Below are 21,939 nucleotides of genomic sequence, written 5' to 3'. Positions count from 1 at the left end.
TGACTTTGAAAATGGTTTGTTTGTAACTTCCAACTCTCTTTCTTAAAATTTGAAGAAGTCATTTATCTTCTCTCATGAAACTCATTGAGTTGCATAAAGTTTGTGAATTTGAAAAAGTCATTTATCTTCTCTCATGAAACTCATTTCGTTGTATGGAAGAAGTCATATTATCTTCACTCTAGGGTTATGTGACGAAAAGAATTTGAATTCGTGGAGATTAAAATGCAAGTATGAAAGTTTCTGAAAGTCCTTTTATTCCCTCTCATTCAACTTTCAGAAGTTTCAAATTTTCACTCAATTTCACACAAGCAATCACGCAATGATCAAACAAACAATCGTAAGTATTTCTTTAATATAACATTCCAAAATTTAGAATTTTGGGATGTTACAAAATGATATAAAGTTTGTTAGCACAATAAAAGATTCATTGAAAAGTGTGTTCTCGATGAAAGACTTAGGCGAATCAGCTTTTATATCTGGAATTAAGATCTAAAGAAATAGATCAAGACATCTAACTGCACTAGGCCAAAGCACGTACATTAATAGTGTTTTAAAGAGGTTTAAAATGGAGAACGCTAGGAAGGTTTTCTCCCAATGTCACATGGCACAGCACTTAACAAGAATTAATGTTCTAAGATAGTTGACGAGAGTGTGCAGATGAGTGGAGTTCCATATGTCTTAGCAATTTGATCTATCATGTATGCTACAATATGTACAAGACCAAATGTTTCTTATGCGCTAAGTGTTAGTAGCCGGTACCAAAGTGATGCTGGAGTGGCTCACTGGGAAGTTGTTAAAAATATTCTTAAGTGCCTCAAGAGAACTAAGGACACGCTCCTTGTCTATGGAGGAGATAAAGAGCTCGTTATAAATGGTTACACCGATGCTAGCTTCATGACTAATATAGATGACTATAAATGTCAATCGGCTATGTTTTCACCCTCAATGGTGGGGCGGTGGTTTGGAAGAGTTTTAAGGAGAACACTATTGTAGATTCTACTGTGGAAGCACAATATATTGTGGCTTCAAAAGCTTTGAAGGAGGCAGTCTGGATTAAGAAGTTTCTTGAAGAAGTTGGTGTGGTCCCAAGTGCGATGAACTCAATGGTGCACCATTGTGTTATTAAAGGCATCATTGCTCAAGCAAAGGAACTGAGATCCCACATGAAGACCAAACATATCGAATGCAATTATCACATTGTCCGATGGTATGCCTATAAGGGGTTTGTGAAAGTACTCAAGATTCATATGGATATGAGTGTCTCAATCCCGATGATGAAGCCTCTACCACGAGAAAAACATGAGCAACGGCAGATAGCATATGTGTTAAAGAAGCTACGTAACTTGATTATTGACTCTAGTGCAAGTGGAAGTCTATGGGAAATATGACCTAGAGGCAATAATATTGTATAATTATATTTCCACGTTTATAATTAAGAGTTTATACTCTAAGCTATAACTGCTATGATCCTGGAATATGCGATTCAGTGGAAAACTCGTATGCACATGTGGAATCATAAACAGTAAAACCTGATTCCTAGTGTCGCCTCTAAGACTAGATCAAGTGTTGTTTGTGATCATGTTTTATGGATCATACGACATTGTTAAGTGTAACGATAGTCCTAAAACAACTCTGAGAATATGACGTTGGAAGAATGATCATATTGAATTGACCCAAACTTTTTTGTTATACTTTGAGATACTATTGTCACAAGTCAATCGTTAGAACACAAAGAGTTAACATATGCTTTAGTTCCTTAGACCATGAGAGTATTGTAGTCACTTCTTACCATACCATGGACTTTGGGGTTGCTCAAACGTCATCTATAACACGGTGATCATAATGACAACTTATAGGTTCATTAGAAAGTTTGACAAGGGACTAGATAGCTCAAGAGTGGGATTTACTCCTCCGACGAAGGATAGGTATTCTTAGGGCTCTCTCGGAGTTATGGCATCAATCAATGTCTAGCCAGATACAGGTGACTAGATCACAGGGATGCAAGAACATGTCCACGAGACAGAAGAACAAAACCGGTAATGAGGAGACCGGTATAGTGAGCATGAGACTGACTCAAGAGGATACCGATATATCTCACATTAGATTTTGTAAAGAATCGTGAAGCAAAGGGATTAGCACATGATAACCAAAGGTTCGCTTGAATGTCATTCGTGTATTCATAGGGATCAATATGGATGTCCACTGTTCTGCTATTGGTCATTGAACGAAAGGGGTTTTGTTCGTGTTTATGTTTTACCGAATCTACAGGGTCACAAGCTTAAGGGTATCACGATATGCTAAGTGTTATTGATGCAAGAGTTATGAGAAATTATTTATGAAATAGTTTCATTAATATTAAAAATAGTAGAGAGAAACTAGAAGCATTTCGGAGTCACCAGAAGAGTTTCAGGTTTTAGCGGGTAATGCAGGCAATTAATATATAGGTGGAAAATGTTTACAGGGATGTTAAATTAATAATAAAAGGCTCTAATATTAATTAAGAGGCTTTTATAATTATTTAAATATCAACGGGCCAAATAAAATACAAAAGGCCCAAGTGGTGGGAGGTTATTGGACCCTAGGACCCGATAACAATATGGCACCCCCTAGCTTGTTGGACAAGGTAGGGGAGGCCAAATTGGAGTGGGGGCTCCTCCACCCCCTAGGCCGGTGCAAGGGGTGCAGTCCTCCTTCCCCCTTTGTGGCGCCCCTTCCTCTCCTCCAATCTATATAACTAGAGGATCTTGGCCCTTGGAGATACACAAGTTTTGGAGCCTCCTCTAGTTATCTACTGTTGGGTTCTATAGTAGGGTGTGTCGACTACAAATTAAAATTTTCCTACATGCAGAATATCCAGGAACATGCTAAACGAGAATGGATCATGGATCATTACTATTGTGGTTCAACACGATCACCTATGGGGCCATCATCCCCTTGTGGTTCGGCAAGGGGGGAGGGAATGTTGCTCAAAGAGCGGAGGCTGTGGAGCAGCATACATCGATGACTCAGGAAGTTCTTACCCAGGTTCGGGCCGCCGTGAGCTGTAAAACCCTACTCCTGCTTTGGTGGATTGATGAGAGGACCATGGTGGAGACGCAGTGCCCAAGCCCGGCAAGGTTGCCTCGGGACGAGAGCAGCTACGCGCGTATGAGTGTACAAAGGTCTGAATCCTTTCTAAGGTTGACATGACCCTCCTTTTATAGGTAAAGGGGTTACCACAATGGCAAAATAGTCATTATCCAGTGATTAGATAGCCACAATGCTATCATACCTAACTCTGCAGACAGGGCAAGGTGCATTAAATGCACCGCTTAGTGTCACGTCATGGATGTAGCCCGGCAAGCCTTGCCGTGCCATTCAGCCACCTCCTCGTCTGCCTGCGTGACACACCCATGGACGGGTGTCGTTTAGGGGTGATCTTCCTCAAAAATGGCTTCCACGTGCCAAATGACAACCACTTAATCACTTGGGGGCTCGACACCGCATCGACAAGTGGCTTGCGTCGCTGTGAGGTGGAGCAGTGAAGCCTTGGCGGGATGGTGGACTACCAGCGTCCCGGAAACCCTTGCCAGGAAGGTCTTGTGACTTGTCCTTGGGGTGGCCTCGACCTGACCAGGCTCATCTGCCTGGCAAGGGAGGTTTTTCCTTAGTGATATCTTGCTTCTTTGGCTTGTCTTGGTATTCTTGATCCGCCCTTTGATTTCTCAAAGAGCTACCTCTTCTAATTAGCCTTGTCTTGGATACCGCAACGTTGCCCTTGGACCTGTGTACAGTCTGGGCAACATACACTTAGGTTTGTTTCAACGACAGGAGCCCCCGGGCCTGGCCCGAACGTGCCGCCGAGCATCGTTCGGGTAGGCCCTATCTAGTACACATGCGAAGAGTTCGTGTAGCTCATCCGTTGAGATTTTCTTTGCGTCTTCATTAATTTGTGCTTGAGTCGGTTTCTGGTTCTTCTGCTCATCGTGCAAGACGTTGTGGGGGAGGTTTAAGCCACGATCTGTGGACTGCCCACGTCCCACGTTCACGGGGCGATAACTGCCACTGCACTAGCTTCCCCGCTCCTGGTGCTTCTGCCACGTGTGTCGTATGCATTGCGTAGGGTTGGTGGTGGATGCGGAGGGTGCGGGAATGATTGCCATGGTAGAAGCCAGGCGTCATGGATAGGTGCAGGAGGTCGGCCTTGATTCTGCGTGCCGTCAGTGGTGCAGAGGAGTCAGATTGGTGGATCGGGGTGGTTGCCCCCCGGGGAGGAGCCAGCCCCCGGCCTCGCTTGCCTATAAAAGGGGACATGGATGAGGTGCTAGCTCACACACATCTCCTCTTTCTTCCTTCTGACATTATCTCTTCTCCATGGTGACGGAGAGAGGGCATGGCGGCATTCCACTGGTGGCGATGAGGGTTTCTGCCTGACGGCGCCTCCCTCCCCCTTTTGAGAATGTGGAGGTGGAGCCCGCCATGAGAGGGGGTGGGAGAGGTCACGGACGCGGTCGCCGTGGCACTCGGGATCAACGAGGATGAGGCGGTGCTCTGATCGGCCCTCCACCGGCTGCTCAGGACCGGAACAAAGGCCACGTCAGGAATCAGCCACTGGAGTTTGTCGTCAAGCTGCGCGGGCCCCCCGCGCAGCCGTCTTTGGTTTCCTACTCCATTCGCAAGGGTGACGGAGGTCAAGCAGCCGTCGTGGTTAAGGTTGCACATGAGGGGTTGCTGCAATGGCAGCATGCGGGTGGACATGGAGTTCCCCGCCCCTCACGTCATGCTCCTACGGCATGGCTGGAAGACCTTCGCTCGTGCTCACAGTTTGGTGGCGGAGAACATCCTTCACATCAAGTTAATGGATGCCACCCTCCTCTCCGTCAAGATCTTTGGGCGTTCGGGTGCACACCTAGGGTGCTGTGTGCAGAGCTTGACTGACGACGAAAGCTCCTCCTCGAGTGATAGTGATGAGGAGGACACTGACGGTGATGATGACAGTGTCAATGGGGAGGACGATGGCTCCGACTCCGGCTGAACATCAGTCGCACCATCACCGTCACGCGGCGGCACCACCATTTGCACCTGCATCTCCTCCCCGGCAAGGAGATTTGCCGGGGTGTTGGATGTGGGGGTGTGGATGGTGTCTCCGGCTCCTCCAGCAGCCTTCCAGCTGGGCCCCTGCAGGCTTCCTTGTTGGCTCCATCTTTGTTCTCCCTGCCGCGTCCTGCTGGCTGTGGTGGTGGTGACCAGGGAATCTCGCCGCCGCTCTTCCCATCCATCACCTTCGTCCGTGCCCTCCCGATCTTGTCAGGCTCCATCCTGTGGGGTCTGATGGGGTCAAGCTGGGCTTCTTCCCAAGCGCTCCTTCTGCCCTCTTCACATCCCCTGTAGCTCCTAGGAGGAGAGGGATAAGAAAGGGATTACGGGGAACTTATCTCTTTTTAGCCTAAAATTTGTAGGCACTTGCAAAACTTTTAGTTTCAAATATGTAATCTTCTTTATCCATATTTGTGCTAAGATCTGTACTTGTTTATCCGCATATTAATGAAAAAAGACAAGTCTTGTCGGGTACTTGTGCATGTACTACATCCATGCAGAGGTGGAATGCCTCTATACGTTTAAATAAACAAGTTTTCTCTGGCAAGCTATCATGTCGGTGCCTTCCGTTTGTTGTCGTGGGGCTATGCCTGCCGGGCTCGAAGTTATGGAAAGGGACGAGTGATGGTGTCCTGGACTAGAGGTACTCACCAAGTCATCTCCCGATCTCTTAGATTGGGCCGAGGACCCCCAGGGCCGTTTACTCATGGGCCAGTTCAGACAGTCCATGCCGCATACAAGAAGGACTCCACAAGACTTGGCGCCCAAGACAAGGACTCTCCTAAACCCTAGGCCTCTGGTGTGTTATATAAACCGAGGCCAGGCTAGTCAATAGACAATCTCATATTCGATACAACAATCTCGTGGTCGACACATGTACTATGTACTATACCCCATATGAACCCAATCAAAAAGCAGCATGTAGGGTATTATCTCTTCAAGAGAGCCCGAAGCTAGGTAAAATCTCGTGTCCATGTTACCATCGCTCCAAGACGCCTAGCTTAGGACCCCTACTACAAGATATGCCGGATTTGACACCGACATTGGTGCTTTCATTGAAAGCCTGTTGGGTGATCGCCGTGGATCGATGGATGATCAGGTGATATTTTTTCAGTAAACATCGGTTTCATGTAAATTATCTCTTCTACAAAATCGTTGTTGCCGCGTCGTGCTACCTTGTCTATAGGCAGATCATGATCAAGAGAAATATTAGCGGCGGCAGACACGGCCCCCGCCTGGCAGCATCGGATCTGAAGTATGCTGCTACTGAGAAGCGCTCGCGTGCAAACACCAGCCCGGATTCCGCAGACTCGATCTGTAGGTGGCGCGAGCGCAAAAAAGAAGTATATGCGGCAACCCCAGCCGAGGATACCAGGCTGAAGTTAATTCAGCTATGCGGCAACCCCAGGAAGATTCTATCCTTTCCTCTTTTTTTATTTTATTCAATTAAGTATGGAGGTCATCCACGCATCTAACCTTTGATCTGTCTCCATGCACCTTTTTCACGGGAGATTGATTTGACCCCTGTGTGAAAAGTAGAACTATACTAGCTCTTGGTCAGCTCAGCGTTGGACTCATCTCGCACATAGTACCGGGCCCCAAAGCAATCATGAGGAAGCCTCAAACAGCCCTGCTTTGGCAGCGCGTACAGGCGATGTTTAATCTCTCCATACAGCATGTGCTTTGGAGATCAAATTTTCCTGCAAAATTCGTTTATCTTTAGGCTTTTTCGCGTTGGATTTCTACACATTGCTGCTCAAAAAGGAACATCAGGTTCTATTTTTTCAGTTATCTGTACAATGTATATTAATTTCACATAGAATATTTTTCTGCTGGTTTGCATGAATTTTTCTGTGTAGATTTCTCTGCCGGTTACAATTTGGTCCATTGATCGCATCAGCGTGGTGGTCCGTCCAGTTTCCGGCCACCCGGCTTCCTCCATAGTTCGGCGGACACCATGTTCGCGGCCCGTCTTGTCATATGAATTCAAACTAGGTCGAGGGGTAATCAACTTCGACTATGTCACACGGTCAACTCTGTGGGCCGATGGCGTCGTCCTGCCTGCATCGATCAAGTTGTGGCGTCGCCTTAGCGCTCGTCCTTGTGCCAGCATCTCCGCGGCAACTCAGTCGGAACGACCTTGGCGTTCAGGCTATATTTCTTTAATTATTTACTTTACTTAAATTCATTAAGTAGAGAATTTTTTATATAAAAAATATATTATTATCTCTCGCTTGCACTATTTTATATGTCCAGGCAATCGACTTAGACCGGGTCGTACTGTCACCTCGGCGTGCCGACGTCCGCAACCTAATTGTGTCATCGCCTTGGCGTGCTGCCCTGTGTTGGCAACCCCGTGTCACCGCTTCATCAACGTACTTGGCCGGAGACTCCGGCATCACCCGCTGACCTGCTCTGTCGCCTCGGTCGGACTGGGGGTTCCACCTCGCCGCACTGGCCATACTATGTCGCCACTTCGGAGTGCCGAGATCATCGCTCCGCCTCCTCGGGACTGACTTGGGGGCTAGAACCTTGTCCCAGATCAAGCTCGGACCGCGTCATCAATGCCGAACAGAGTGACCAGCTAAGTCGCTTTCATGCTCAAAGTTTTTAATTTTTAATTTGTGTCCGGTTCGACCTTGCTCACAAGCGTTGTTTGTTAAAAACACTTCATTTCTCATGTTAACTGGGGGCTTCCTTTATAAAGCCTTTCCTCTTGCATATGATTATACTTCTATGGCTTCGTTCCTTGTTTGTGTATTACGCCACAATATGCACCATGTTGACTTGAGTGTTCCGCAAGCTGGGTTGCCTTGCTCCTGTGTTTACCCCTACGTCCCCGATTGTTCGTCTAGGGAGTAAAGGGAGCACCTCTGCGATTGTCACAATCGGGTCATCCGAGTTCAGACCTCAGACTGGGTGAAGCCAAAAGCTAGCACTCTTAATGTTTTCAATTATGGTCGGTACACAACGGAACTCATGAGTACAAAAAATCTATTGCACAAGTCTCATAGTAACAATGAGAAACCGAAGAAAGGTATCGGTGGGGGTACTATTTTCTTCGAAGATGCTTCTTACACTTCGTCAGTAATATAGCATAAGTTCCCTGAACGCGCTTTGTCTGTTACAGCCTTATGGCCTGATTGCCTGGTTATCGGAAACACCATCGATATTCTCGATAGGTGGAGTACATAACACTTTTCATCCCTTGACCGATGAGGGAGAAGCTGACGGTCGGTTAAGACATGTTTAAAGTTTGGGTGAACACAGATATGATATAAGTACTTCGGTATATAAAATTCTTTTACCCAAGTCACTTGGGGGCTCTTAAATTTATATGAGAGGTTTTATAGTAAATGTGTTTTCTTCTTGGTCATTGCAAAGTCTTTTTATACCGCTCCTTTTTCGACTCGAGTATATGGTCAATAGTCGGATAGCCTGTCTTCTCTCTAAAAGTCGCTCGAGTGTAGTTCGCTAAACTGGCTTCGGAGAAGTACTCCGCCTTTGGTATAAGGAGCTTGAAGCCATAGGATGACCCATGTGAAGTCTTGAGATCGGATGTGTCATGTTAAAGCACGACAGAAGCACAATTTTTTCCAATTTTTGGATTGGCACCGAACACTTGATCTTGTTTGGACGTCAAGTTTTTATTGACGTTTTTTGGTTTTCCAAGCTTATGGCACTTTTAAACTATTTGTGTGTTTCTAGCATAAGTCTCATAGTGCAACGCCGGACACCTTTAGGGATTTGGCAAAACCATTCTTGGATATTGCTATATATGCATCGGTTTCGAATTGTATCTTCGGTCAATAGTTGGGTTGCCCGGCTCCTGTGCTTGCCTCCTATGTTCAGCTTTGTTCGGCTAGGTGTGCAACGGGAGAACCACTACGATTGTGCTTCCTGCTCGCATGGTTAAGCACCTCAGTGGAGAAAGCCGAAAACTGACTGTCACAATAAGCGCAAACTGGTCAACGATCCGATGATTGTGTTAAATGATGGGCCGTTCATAACATTGGGCGAAGTGTTTATGGCTTGACCTCAGCTGTCGTCGAACACTTACCGGGGGATCGTAGCTAGCTTCCCCAGTTTAAAGCTCCTATGACTAAGTGAAAGTTATAAAGCCCGGATATCTGATTGCCTCATTTCCGCTAACACAACCGCCTTCAGGCACCGAGACGTTGGCTAAGGGTTGTCTTGTTATTGCGGAAACACCCTGCGTAATATCTACAAAGGGGTAGAAGCCGACGATGGGCTACTTTCAACTGATAAACGGTCGCAATGGAGTCAAAATAAGTACATATCATCAGCGTTTGTATTCAATATACAAGCATTGCCTTCCACAATCATCGTTATAAAACCATAAATATGCATCAATTTGACTTAAGATTTTGGCCAAGCTGGGTTGCCTAGCTCCTGTGCTTACCCCTACGTTCCCGATTGTTCGGCTAGGCGGTAAAGGGAGCACCTCTGTGATTGTTACTACCGGGTCATCCGAGTTAGTACCTCAGACTGGGTGAAGCCGAAAGCTAGCGATCTTAAAGGATATAATTGGTTGGCAACGACGGAAGTGAAAATTTAGGTTCTTTAAAGACCACATAGTTCGGGAACTTTCCCCAAGCTGAATCTTCAATATATTGCTCCCACATTGATCGGAGCTGAGGTTTCATGCTTAGCATGGCAACCCAAAGAAAGGAACCGATAGCGGGACTATTTTCTTTGGAAGATGTTTCTTATGTTAAAAAGTAATATAACATATCTCTCCGCGTACCTTTGTTTATAAAACCGTATGGCCGGATTGCCTTGTTTGTCGTAAATCTTTGCCCTTGTAAAGGCTTTATAAAGTAGAAAAGACACTCCTCAGCTACTGGCTGAGGAGGTGGAAGCCGATGGTCGATCAACTAAGTTTTGTTCAATGCGGATCCGAGCATTAATGATGCAGAGTACTTGGATATATAGACACTCTGGATATCGATCCTTAATTCGGCCACCCGTGCCCACATTAAGGCTCGGGGGCTACTGGGCTTCATGCTTATAATTTTCAAATATTAAAGGGGTACATCGATCCCCTGATCTGGTGTTGCCACCTGACCAGTGGCTCGGGGGCTACTGCATTGACAATCCAATGCAGAAAACTTAAAGTGCAATATAGTTTTTGAGGAGATTATGATCCTCAGGTTGGTCGGCCGCACCCAACCCGAGTCTCGAGGACCTTGCACACCGCTTTTTGTGTCCCAAGTATTCTACCGAGCTAGGAGTTGATCCTCACGCCAATTTTGCGAATCAACCTGAGTCTCAGGGGCTAGTGGGATCAGTGGTCTTATGTCATCCTTCAGGTGCATCTCGGGTTTTAGACCAATACACACCTTGAGCGCTACTAGCTACATATCTCGTCAGTAAGTAAATTGCATCAATCGGAAATAAAATCCGCAAACAATCATCCCATGACCGAGGTGCTGAACCACCTCAAAAGCATTTCGGGATATAGCTCGGATGCAAGTGGCTGGCTGCATAGAGGGCATTTCCGGCATTAAGCTCGGCTAAAACCGCTTCAACTTTTTTGAACCAAGGTGAGCTATGACACCTCAGATACAGTCCGGTGTTGCTTCGACATAGTCCGGTGTTTGAACTCGAATATAGTCTGGCATTGGAGCTTGGACATAGTCCATCGTTGAAGCTCGGATGCAGTCCGGCATTGGAGCTCGGTTGTAACAAGACTCTTTGAATACATTCCGGCGTTGGAGCTCAGAAGCGGTACGGTGTTGGAGCTTGGTAGCGGTCCGGCGTTGGTGCTCGGCTGCAAAAGATACCTCGAATGCAGTCCGGTGTTGGAGCTCGGATGCAGAAGGACACCGCCGCACGGGGACAACTTCAAACCCCAGGTGGGCGTAAAAATAACAAGGCATTGATAAAGGCCGAAGACTTAAAGGGCTCCTTGGATACCCGACGTGTAAACTCTTCAGATTTAGCTCGGCAATCCTCAAGATAGATGATGGGAAGATTTGTTGAACCAGTTTTCAAGACCGACGACCAAAGACGAAGAGCAGTTCGGAAGAACCGAGGAGCGTCCCCAACTTGAAGACCGGTTCAGGGGGCTACTGACGGTGTCCTGGACTAGGGGGTACTCACCACGTCGTCTCCCGATCTCTTGGATTGCGCCGAGGACCCCGAGGGCCATTTCCTCATGGGCTAGTTCGGACAGCCCATGCCGCATACAAGAAGGACTCCACAAGACTTGGCGCCCAAGACAAGGACTCTCCTAAACCCTAGGCCTCCGATGTGTTATATAAACCGAGGCCAGGCTAGTCAATAGACAATCTCATATTCATTACTACAATCTCGTGGTAGACACATGTACTCTGTACTATACCCCATATGAACACAATCAAAAAGCAGCATGTAGGGTATTATCTCTTCAAGAGAGCCCGAAGTTGGGTAAAATCTCATGTCCATGTTACCATCGCTCCAAGACGCCTAGCTTAGGACCTCTACTACGAGATATGTCGGATTTGACACCGACAACCAGCCCCCCGTCGAACCCTCTCCATCAAAGGCCACTACAACCACCTTGCCCGAAGCAACGTTCGGGTCAATGGATGGGAGCACCCATGCTTCGAAGGTGACGAGGTTTCTATATGCACAAATTTCCCCTTACAGAACATATATGGATAAGAAGGAATTTATCTGTTGGGCTTGCCGGGGATCGATATGTATGTTTGTTTCTGTTTCCTCTCTTAGGGACCGGGTCCGCGGGAAGAACCCTGCAGTTTAGTGCAGAGGAAAACAAAGCTGCATATGATCTTATCTACATGATCATGCCATGCTCATGATATGTTATGCATGCAACGCAAGTTTTTGGGCCCCCAGCACTTTGTTTATTTATCTGCTGCTCAGGGTCTACGCCTGGCTTTGTACAAAGGTTACATGCAACATCGACTAGTGATACGTCTCCAACATATCTATAATTGTTTATTGTTCCATGCTATTATATTATCTGTTTTGGATGTTTTATATGCATTAATATGCCATTTGATATTATTTTTGGGACTAACCTATTAACCTAGAGCCCAGTGCCAGTTCCTGTTTTTCCCTGTTTTAGAATTTTGCAGAAAAGGGATGCCAAACGAAGTCCAAACGGTATAAAACCTTCATGATGATTTTTCTTAGACCAGAAGACAACCAGGAGACTTGGAGATGAAGTCGAAGGAGCCATGAGGCGGCCACAAGGACGGAGGGCGTGCCCAGGGGGTAGGGCGAGCCCCCCACTCTTGTGGGCCCCTCATGCACTTCCTGACCTAATTCTTTCACCTATATATTCCCATATATCCCCAAACTACCAGAGGCATTCACGAAAACACTTTTCCACCGCCGCAACCTTATGTACCCGTGAGATCCCATCTAGGGACCTTTTCCGGCACCCTGCCAGAGGGGGATTCGATCACAGAGGGCTTCTACATCAACCCTATTGCCCTTCTGATGAAGCGTGAGTAGTTTACCATAGATCTACGGGTACATAGTTAGTAGCTAGATGGCTTATTTTCTCTCTTTGATTCTCAATACCATGTTCTCCTTGATGTTCTTGGAGATCTATTCGATGTAATACTTTTTTGCGGTGTGTTTGCCGAGATCCGATGAATTGTGGATTTATGATCACCTTATCTATGAATATTATTTGAATCTTCTCTGAATTCTTTTACGCATGATTTGATATCTTTGTAATTCTCTTCGAACTATCGGTTTGGTTCGACTAACTAGATTGGTTTTTGTTGCAATGGGAGATGTGCTTAGCTTTGGCTTCAATCTTGCGGTGTCCTTTCCCAATGACAGCAGGGCAGCAAGGCACGTATTGTATTGTTGCCATCGAGGATAAAAAGAGAGGGTTTTCATCATATTGCTTGAGTTAATTCCTCTATGTCATGTCATCTTACTTAATGCATTACTCTATTCTTTATGAACTTAATACTCTAGATGCATGCTGGATAGTGGTCGATGTGTGGAGTAATAGTAGTAGAAGCATAATCGTTCCGGTTTACTTGACACAGACATGAGCCTATATTCATGATCCTTGCCTTAGATATCATCATAACTTTGCACTTTTCTATCAATTGCTCGGTAGTAATTTGTTCACCCACCGTGTTATTTGCTATCTTGAGAGAAGCCTCTAGTGAAACCTATGGCCCCCGGGTCTATTTTCCATCATATAAGTTTCTATTTTCCATCATATAAGTTTTCAATATACTATTTTGCAATCTTTTACTTTCCGATCTATAAACAAAAAATACCAAAAATATTTACTTTATCATTTATCTATCTCTATCAGATTTCATTTTTGCAAGTAACTGTGAAGGGATTGACAACCGCTTTATCGTGTTGGGTGCAAGTTGTTTGATTGTTTGTGTAGGTATTCGGTGATTTGTGTGTTGTCTCCTACTGGATTGATGTCTTGTTTCTCAAACTGAGGGAAATACTTATCTCTACTTTGCTGCATCACCCTTTCCTCTTCAAGGGAAAAACCAACGCATGCTCAAGAAGTAGCAGGAAGAATTTCTGGTGCCGTTGCCGGGGAGATCTACGCCAAGTCAAGACAAACCAAGTCCCTGTCATAAACTCTTATCTCTTGCATTACATTATTCTCCATTCGCCTCTCGTTTTCCTCTCCTCCACTTCTAAAACGATTTTCGAAAAGATTTTCCTTTTCTTCGCCCCTCTTCTTTTCGTCTTCTTCGTTTGCTTTTGTGTGCTTGTGTGTTGATTGCTTGCTTTGTCATGATGGCTCAAGAGAATACCAAATTGTGTGACTATTCCAACACCAATAATAATGATTTTGTTAGTACTCCGGTTGCTCCCACCACTAGTGCGAAATCTTGTGAAATTAATGACACTTTGCTGAATCTTGTTATGAAAGATCAATTTTCTAGCCTTCCTAGTGAAGATGTCGCATCCCATCTAAACAATTTTGTTGATTTGTGTGACATGCAAAAGAAAAAAGATGTGGGTAATGATATTGTTAAAATGAAGCTATTTCCGTTCTCGCTTCGAGATCGTGCTAAAAGTTGGTTTTCATCTTTGCCTAAAAATAGTATTGATTCATGGAATAAGTGTAAAGATGCTTTTATTTCCAAGTATTTTTCCTCCTGATAAAATCATCTCCCTTAGGAACGAGATTATGAATTTTAAGCAACTTGATCATGAACATGCTGCACAATCTTGGGAGAGGTGAAATTGATGATACGAAATTGCCCTACTCATGGTTTGAATTTGTGGATGATTATATAAAAATTTTATGCCGGATTAAATTTATCTTCTAGAAATCTTTTAGATTTGGCCACGGGAGGTACTTTTATGGAAATCACTTTAGGAGAAGCTACTAAACTTCAAGACAATATTGTGGTTAATTATTCTCAATGGCATATGGAAAGATCTTCCACTAGTAAAAGAAGTGCATGCGATTGAAGAGACTAATGTTTTGAGTGGAAAGATGGTTGAGCTTATGAAAATATTTGCTAGCAAGAGTGCTTCTATTGATCCTAATGATATGCCTTTGTCTACTTTGATTGAAAATAATAATGAATCTATGGATGTGAATTTTGTTGGTAGGAACAATTTTGGTAATAACGCGTATAGAGGTAATTTTAATCCTAGGCCATTTCCTAGTAACTCCTCTAATAATTATGGTAATTCCTACAACAATTATTATGTAAATTATAATAAGATGCCCTATGATTTTTAGAATAGTGTTAAAGAATTTATGAGTTTGCAAAAGAATTTCAATGATTTGATTGAAGAAAAATTGCTTAAGATTGATGATTTGCCTAGGAACGTGGATAGAATTTCTCTTGATGTTGATTCTTTGAAACTTAGATCTATTCCACCCAAGCATGGTATTAATGAGTCTCTCGAAGCTATGAGAATTTCCATTGATGAGTGCAAAGAAAGAACTGCTAAGATGCGTGCTAAACGAGATCGGTTTGTAAAAATGTGTTCTTCTAGTTTCCATGAAAATAATAATGAAGATCTTAAAGTGATTGATGTGAATCCTATTCAATCTTTATTTTCCAATATGAATGTTGATAAAGATGGGACTGGAGATGAGTCAACTTTAGTTAAAAGGCATCCCAATGATTCGGAGTTTTTAGATCTTGATGCAAAAATTGAAAAAGTGGGATTGGAGAGGTCAAAAACTTTAAGTAGTAATGAACCCACTCTTTTGGATTTCAAGGAATTTAGTTATTATAATTGTTCTTTAATAGATTGTATTTCCTTGTTGCAATCCATGTTGAATTCTCCTCATGCTTATAATCAAAACAAATCTTCTACTAAACATATTGTTGATGCTATGATGCAATCTTTTGAAGAAAAGCTTGAATTGGAAGTTTCTATCCCTAGAAAACTTTATGATGAGTGGGAACCTACTATTAAGATTAAGATTAAATATTATGATTGCCATGCTTTGTGTGATTTGGGTGCTAGTGTCTCCATGATTCCAAAACCTTTATGTGATGTGTTAGGTTTCCGTGAATTTGATGATTGTTCTTTAAATTTGCATCTTGCGGATTACACTATTAAGAAACCTATGGGAAGGATTAATGATGTTCTTATTATTTCAAATAGGAATTATGTGCCCGTAGATTTCATTGTTCTTAATATAGATAGCAATCCTATGACCTATTATTCTTGGTAGACCTTTCCTTAGAATGATTGGTGCAATTTAATTATATGAAAGAAGGAAACATTAGATTTCAATTTGTTAAGGAAGGGCATGGAACACTTTCCTATAAGAAAATTAAATTGCCATATGAATCTATTATGAGAGCCATTTATGGATTGCATCCCAAAGATGACAACACCTAGATCTATTCTTGTTTTTATGCCCAGCTAAGGGTGTTAAACAATAGCGCTTGTTGGGAGGCAACCCAATTTTATTTTTGTTCTTGCTTTTTAGGTTCTATTTTGCAATAAATAATTCATCAGGCCTCTGGTTAGATGTGGTTTTATTTTTTAATTAGTGTTTGGTGCCAAGTAATACCTTTGGGATAGCTTACAGTGATAGTTGATTTGTTCTTGCTGAAAAACAAAAACTTTTGCTCCCAGTGCCAAAAAATTTAAAAATCACAGAAGCATGATAAAATTCTGAATTTTTGACACAAGATTGATATACAAATTTCCCCTGTCGTCCTAATGTTTCAGTATTTTTGGAGTTACATAAGTATTCGAACTAGCCAGGTTACTACAAACTGTTCTATTATTGACGTATTTTGTTTTCTATGTGTTGTTTGCTTATTTTGATGATTCTATGGGTAGTATTGGGTGGTATGAACCATGGATAAGTTTGAATACAGAAGCTATTTACACCAATATAAATAAAGAATGAGTTCACAACAGTACCAAAAGTGGTGATTTATTTTCTTATACTAATGGAGCTTGTGAGATTTTCTGTTGAGTTTTGTGTTGTGAAGTTTTCAAGTTTTGGGTAAGGATTTGATGGACTATGGAATAAGGAGTGGCAAGAGCCTAAGCTTGGGGATTCCCATGGCACCCCAAGGTAATATTTAAGGACAACCAAGAGCATAAGCTTGGGGATGCCCTGGAAGGCATCCCCTGTTTCGTCTTCGTCTATCGGTAACTTCACTTGAGGCTATATTTTTATTCACCACATGATAAGTGTTTTACTTGGAGCATCTTGTATGATATGAGTCTTTGATTTTTAGTTTGCACACCACATGATAAGTGTTTTTCTTGGAGCATCTTGTATGATATGAGTCTTTGATTTTTAGTTTGCCACAATCATCCTTGCTGTACACACCTTTTGAGAGGGACACGCATGAATCGTGATTTATTAGAATACTCTATGTGCTTCACTTATATCTTTTGAGCTAGGCAATTTTGCTCTAGTGCTTCACTTATATCTTTTTAGAGCACGGCGGTGGTTTTATTTTATAGGAATTGATGAACTCTCATGCTTCACTTATATTATTTTGAGAGTCTTTAAACAGCATGGTAACTTTCTTTGGTTATAAATTTAGTCCTAATATGGTAGGCATCCAAGAGCGATATAATAAAAACTTTCATATAAAGTGCATTGAATACTATGAGAATTTTGATTCCTTATGATTCTTTTGAGATATAAAGATGGTGATATTAGAGTCATGCTAGTGAGTAATTGTGAATTTGAGAAATACTTGTGTTAGAGTTTGTGATTCCCGTAGCATGCACGTTTGGTGAACTATTATGTGATGAAGTCCGACCATGATTTATTTATTGATTGTCTTCCTTATGAGTGGCGGTCGGGGACGGGCGATGGTCTTTTCCTACCAATCTATCCCCCTAGGAGCATGTGTGTAGTACTTCATTTTGATAACTAATAGATTTTTGCAATAAGTATGTGAGTTCTTTATGACTAATGTTGAGTCCATGGATTATACGCACTCTCACCCTTCCACCATTGCTAGCATCTCTAGTGGCGCGCAACTTTCGCCGGTACCATAAACCCACCATATACCTTCCTCAAAACAGCCACCATACCTACCTATTATGGCATTTCCATAGCCATTCCGAGATATATTGCCATGCAACTTTCCACCGTTCCGTTTATTATGCACGTTCCATCATTGTCATATTGCTTTGCATGATCAAGTAGTTGACATCGTATTTTTGGCAAAGCCACCATTCATAATTCTTTCATACATGTCACTCTTGATTCATTGCACCTCCCGGTGCACCGCCGGAGGCATTCATATAGAGTCATATTTTGTTCTAAGTATCAAGTTGTAATTCTTGAGTTGTAAGTAAATAAAAGTGTGATGATCTTCATTATTAGACCATTGTCCCATGTGAGGAAAGGATGATGGAGACTGTGATTCCCCCACAAATTGGGATGACACTCCGAACGAAAAAAAGAGGCCAAAAAAATGAGAGAGGGCCCAAATAAAAAATGAGAGAAAAGAGAGAAGGGGCAATGCTACTATCCTTTTACCACACTTGTGCTTCAAAGTAGCACCATGGTCTTCATGATAGAGAGTCTCCTATGTTGTCACTTTCATATACTAGTGGGATTTTTTTATAGAAATTGGCTTGTATATTACAATGATGGGCTTCCTCAAATTGCCCTAGGTCTTCATGAGCAAGCGAGTTGGATGCACACCCATTTAGTTTATTTTTGAGCTTTCATAAACTTATAGCTCTACTGCATCCGTTGCATGGCAATCCCTACTCACTCACATTGATATCTATTGATGGGCATCTCCATAGCTCGTTCATACGCCTAGTTGATGTGAGACTATCTCCTTTTTTTTCTTCTCCACAACCACCTTCTATTCCACCTATAGTGCTATGTCCATGGCTCACGCTCATGTATTGCGTGAAAGTTGAAAAAGGTTTGAGAACATCAAAAGTATGAAACAATTGATTGGCTTGTCATCGAGGTTGTGCATGATTTGAAAATTTTGTGTGATGAAGATGGAGCATAGCCAGACTATATGATTTGTTAGGGACAAGCTTTATTTGGCCATGTTATTTTGAGAAGACATAATTGCCTTGTTAGTATGCTAGAAGTATTATTGTTTTTATGTCAATATTAAACTTTTGTTTTGAATCTTACAGATCTGAACATACATGCCACAATAAAGAAATTACATGGATAAATATGTTAGGTAGCATTCCAAATCAAAAAATCTATTTTTATCATTTACCTACTCGAGGATGATTAGGAATTAAGCTTGGGGATGCTTGATGTGTCTCCAACATATCTATAATTTTTTATTGTTCCATGCTATTATATTATCTGTTCTGGATGTTTTATATGCATTAATATGCTATTTTATATTATTTTCGGGACTAACCTATTAACCTAGAGCCCAGTGCCAGTTCCTGTTTTTCCCTGTTTTAGAGGCATAAAAGGAATGCCAAACGGAGTCCAAATGGAATAAAACCTTTGCGATGATTTTTCTTGGACCAGAAGACAACCAGGAGACTTGGAGATGAAGTCGGAAGAGCCACGAGGCGGCCACAAGGACGGAGGGCGCACCCAGGGGCAGTGCGCGCCCCCCAACCTTGTGGGCCCCTCGTGCACTTCCTGACCTAATTCTTTCGCCTATATAGTCCCATATATCCCCAAACCACTAGAGGCATCCATGAAAACACTTTTCCACCGCCGCAACCTTCTGTACCCGTGAGATCCCATCTAGGGACCTTTTCCGGCACCCTGTCGGAGAGGGATTCAACCACGGGGGGCTTCTACATCAACCCTATTGCCCTTCCGATGAAGCGTGAGTAGTTTACCACAGACCTACGGGTCCATAGCTAGTAGCTAGATGTCTTCTTTTTTCTCTTTGATTCTCAATACCATGTTCTCCTCGATGTTCTTGGAGATCTATTCAATGTAATACTTTTTTGCGGTGTGTTTGCCAAGATCTGATGAATTGTGGATTTATGATCAGCTTATCAATGAATATTATTTGAATCTTCTCTGAATTCTTTTATGCATGATTTGATATCTGTGTATTTCACTTCGAAATATCGGTTTGGTTTGGCCAACTAGATTGGTTTTTCTTGCAATGGGAGAAGTACTTAGCTTTGGGTTCAATCTTGCGGTGTCCTTTCCCAGTGACAGTAGGGGCAGCAAGGCATGTATTGAATTGTTGCCATCGAGGATAAAAATATGGGGTTTTCATCATATTGCTTGAGTTAATTCCTCTACATGCTTACTTAATGCATTATTCTTTTCTTTATGAACTTAATACTCTAGATGCATGCTAGATAGTGGTCGATCTGTCGAGTCATAGTAGTAGATGCAGAATCGTTTCGGTCTACTTGACACGGACGTGATGCCTATATTCATGATCATTGCCTTAGACATCGTCATAACTTTGCCTTTTCTACCAATTGCTCGGCAGTAATTTGTTCACCCACCGTATTATTTGCTATCTTGAGAGAAGCCTCTAGTGAAACCTATGGCCCTCGGGTCTATTTTCCATCATATAAGTTTCTATTTTCCATCATATAAGTTTCCGATCTACTATGTTGCAATCTTTTACTTTCCGATCTATAAACCAAAAATACCAAAAATATTTACTTTATCGTTTATCTATCTCTATCAGATCTCACTTTTGCAAGTAACCGTGAAGGGATTGACAACACTTTATCATGTTGGGTGCAAGTTGTTTGATTGTTTGTGCAGGAATTCGGTGATTTGTGCGTTATCTCCTACTGGATTGATACCTTGGTTATCAAACTGAGGGAAATACTTATCTCTACCTTGCTGGATCACCCTTTCCTCTTCAAGGGAAAAACCAACACGAGCTCAAGAAGTAGCGGCAAAGCTTGTACAAAAGGGTGGCTGCCAGTCATGGCCCGACAGCCGTGCCTTACGAGTAGAACTTACAAAGATGCTCAATGTTCCATGAGTTTTGCAATTGAATGCCATCTCCGGTCTCCAGGCGGATTGCGCCTGGTCTGTAGACTCGTATTGCCTGGTAAGGGCCTTCCCACTTCGGCATCAACTTGTTTACACCCTTGGTGGACTGAACGCGCCGAAAGACAAGGTCGCCTTCCTCAAGGCTCCGGGCATGAAACCTGCGGCTGTGGTAGCAATGCGTAGCTTGCTGATAGCGTGCAGCACGCGTAGCAGCCCGGACATGGTTCTCCTCGAGGAGCACGGCATCGTCATGTCAGTGATGCTCTTGCTCTACTTCATCATAGGCAAATACTCGAGGTGACCCATATATGAGTTTCGTGGGGATCACTGCTTCTTCCCCATAGACTAGGGAGAAGGGAGTCTGGCCAGTGGCTCGATTTGGTGTCGTACGGAGGGACCAAAGAACCAACGGTAGCTCATCAATCCAGCACCTGTCGCACTTCTGTAGCCTATCAAATGTTATTGTCTTGAGTCCTCGCAACACTTCAGTGTTCGCCCTCTCAGCTTGTCCGTTGCTTCCGGGATGGGCAACAGAGGCAAATGAGATTTTACTTCCGAGGGCCTGAATGTATTGCATGAAGGCGCGACTTGTGAATTGGGTGTTGTTGTCAGTGATGATTCTGGCGGGTACCCCAAAGCGGCACACCAATGCCTTCAAGAACTTGATAGCTGACTGTGCGGCTACCTTCCTCATGGGCTCCACTTCCAGCCACTTTTTAAACTTGTCGATGGCGACTCAGGGAGTCCTGGACTAGGGGGTGTCCGGACAGCCGGACTATCATCGTCAGCCGGAATCCAAGACTATGAAGATACAAGATTGAAGACTTCGTCCCGTGTCCGGATGGGACTTTCCTTGGCGTGGAAGGCAAGCTTGGCAATACGGATATGTAGATCTCCTACCATTGTAACCGACTCTGTGTAACCCTAGCCCTCCCCGGTGTCTATATAAACCGGAGGGTTTTAGTCCGTAGGACAACAACCATTACAACAATCATACCATAGGCTAGCTTCTAGGGTTTAGCCTCCTTGATCTCGTGGTAGATCCACTCTTGTACTACCCATATCATCAATATCAATCAAGCAGGAGTAGGGTTTTACCTCCATCGAGAGGGCCCGAACCTGGGTAAAAACATCGTGTCCCTTGTCTCCTGTTACCATCCGCCTAGACGCATAGTTCGGGACCCCCTACCCGAGATCCGCCGGTTTTGACACCGACATTGGTGCTTTCATTGAGAGTTCCTCTGTGTCGTCACCGATAGGCTTGATGGCTGTTTCAATCAACAACAACGCAGTCCAGGGTGAGACTTTTCTCCCCGGACAGATCTTCGTATTCGGCGGCTTCGCACTGCGGGCCAATTCACTTGGCCATCTGGAGCAGATCGAAAGCTACGCCCCTGGCCATCAGGTCAGGTTTGGAAGCCTAAACTTCATGGCCAACATCCGTGGAGACTTGA

Source organism: Triticum dicoccoides, chromosome 5B (genome assembly GCF_002162155.2).
Source record: "Triticum dicoccoides isolate Atlit2015 ecotype Zavitan chromosome 5B, WEW_v2.0, whole genome shotgun sequence".
In the NCBI taxonomy this organism is placed as follows: Eukaryota; Viridiplantae; Streptophyta; class Magnoliopsida; order Poales; family Poaceae; genus Triticum; species Triticum dicoccoides.
The sequence above is the reverse complement of the archived record's forward strand: the minus strand, read 5'-3'. Positions refer to the sequence as shown.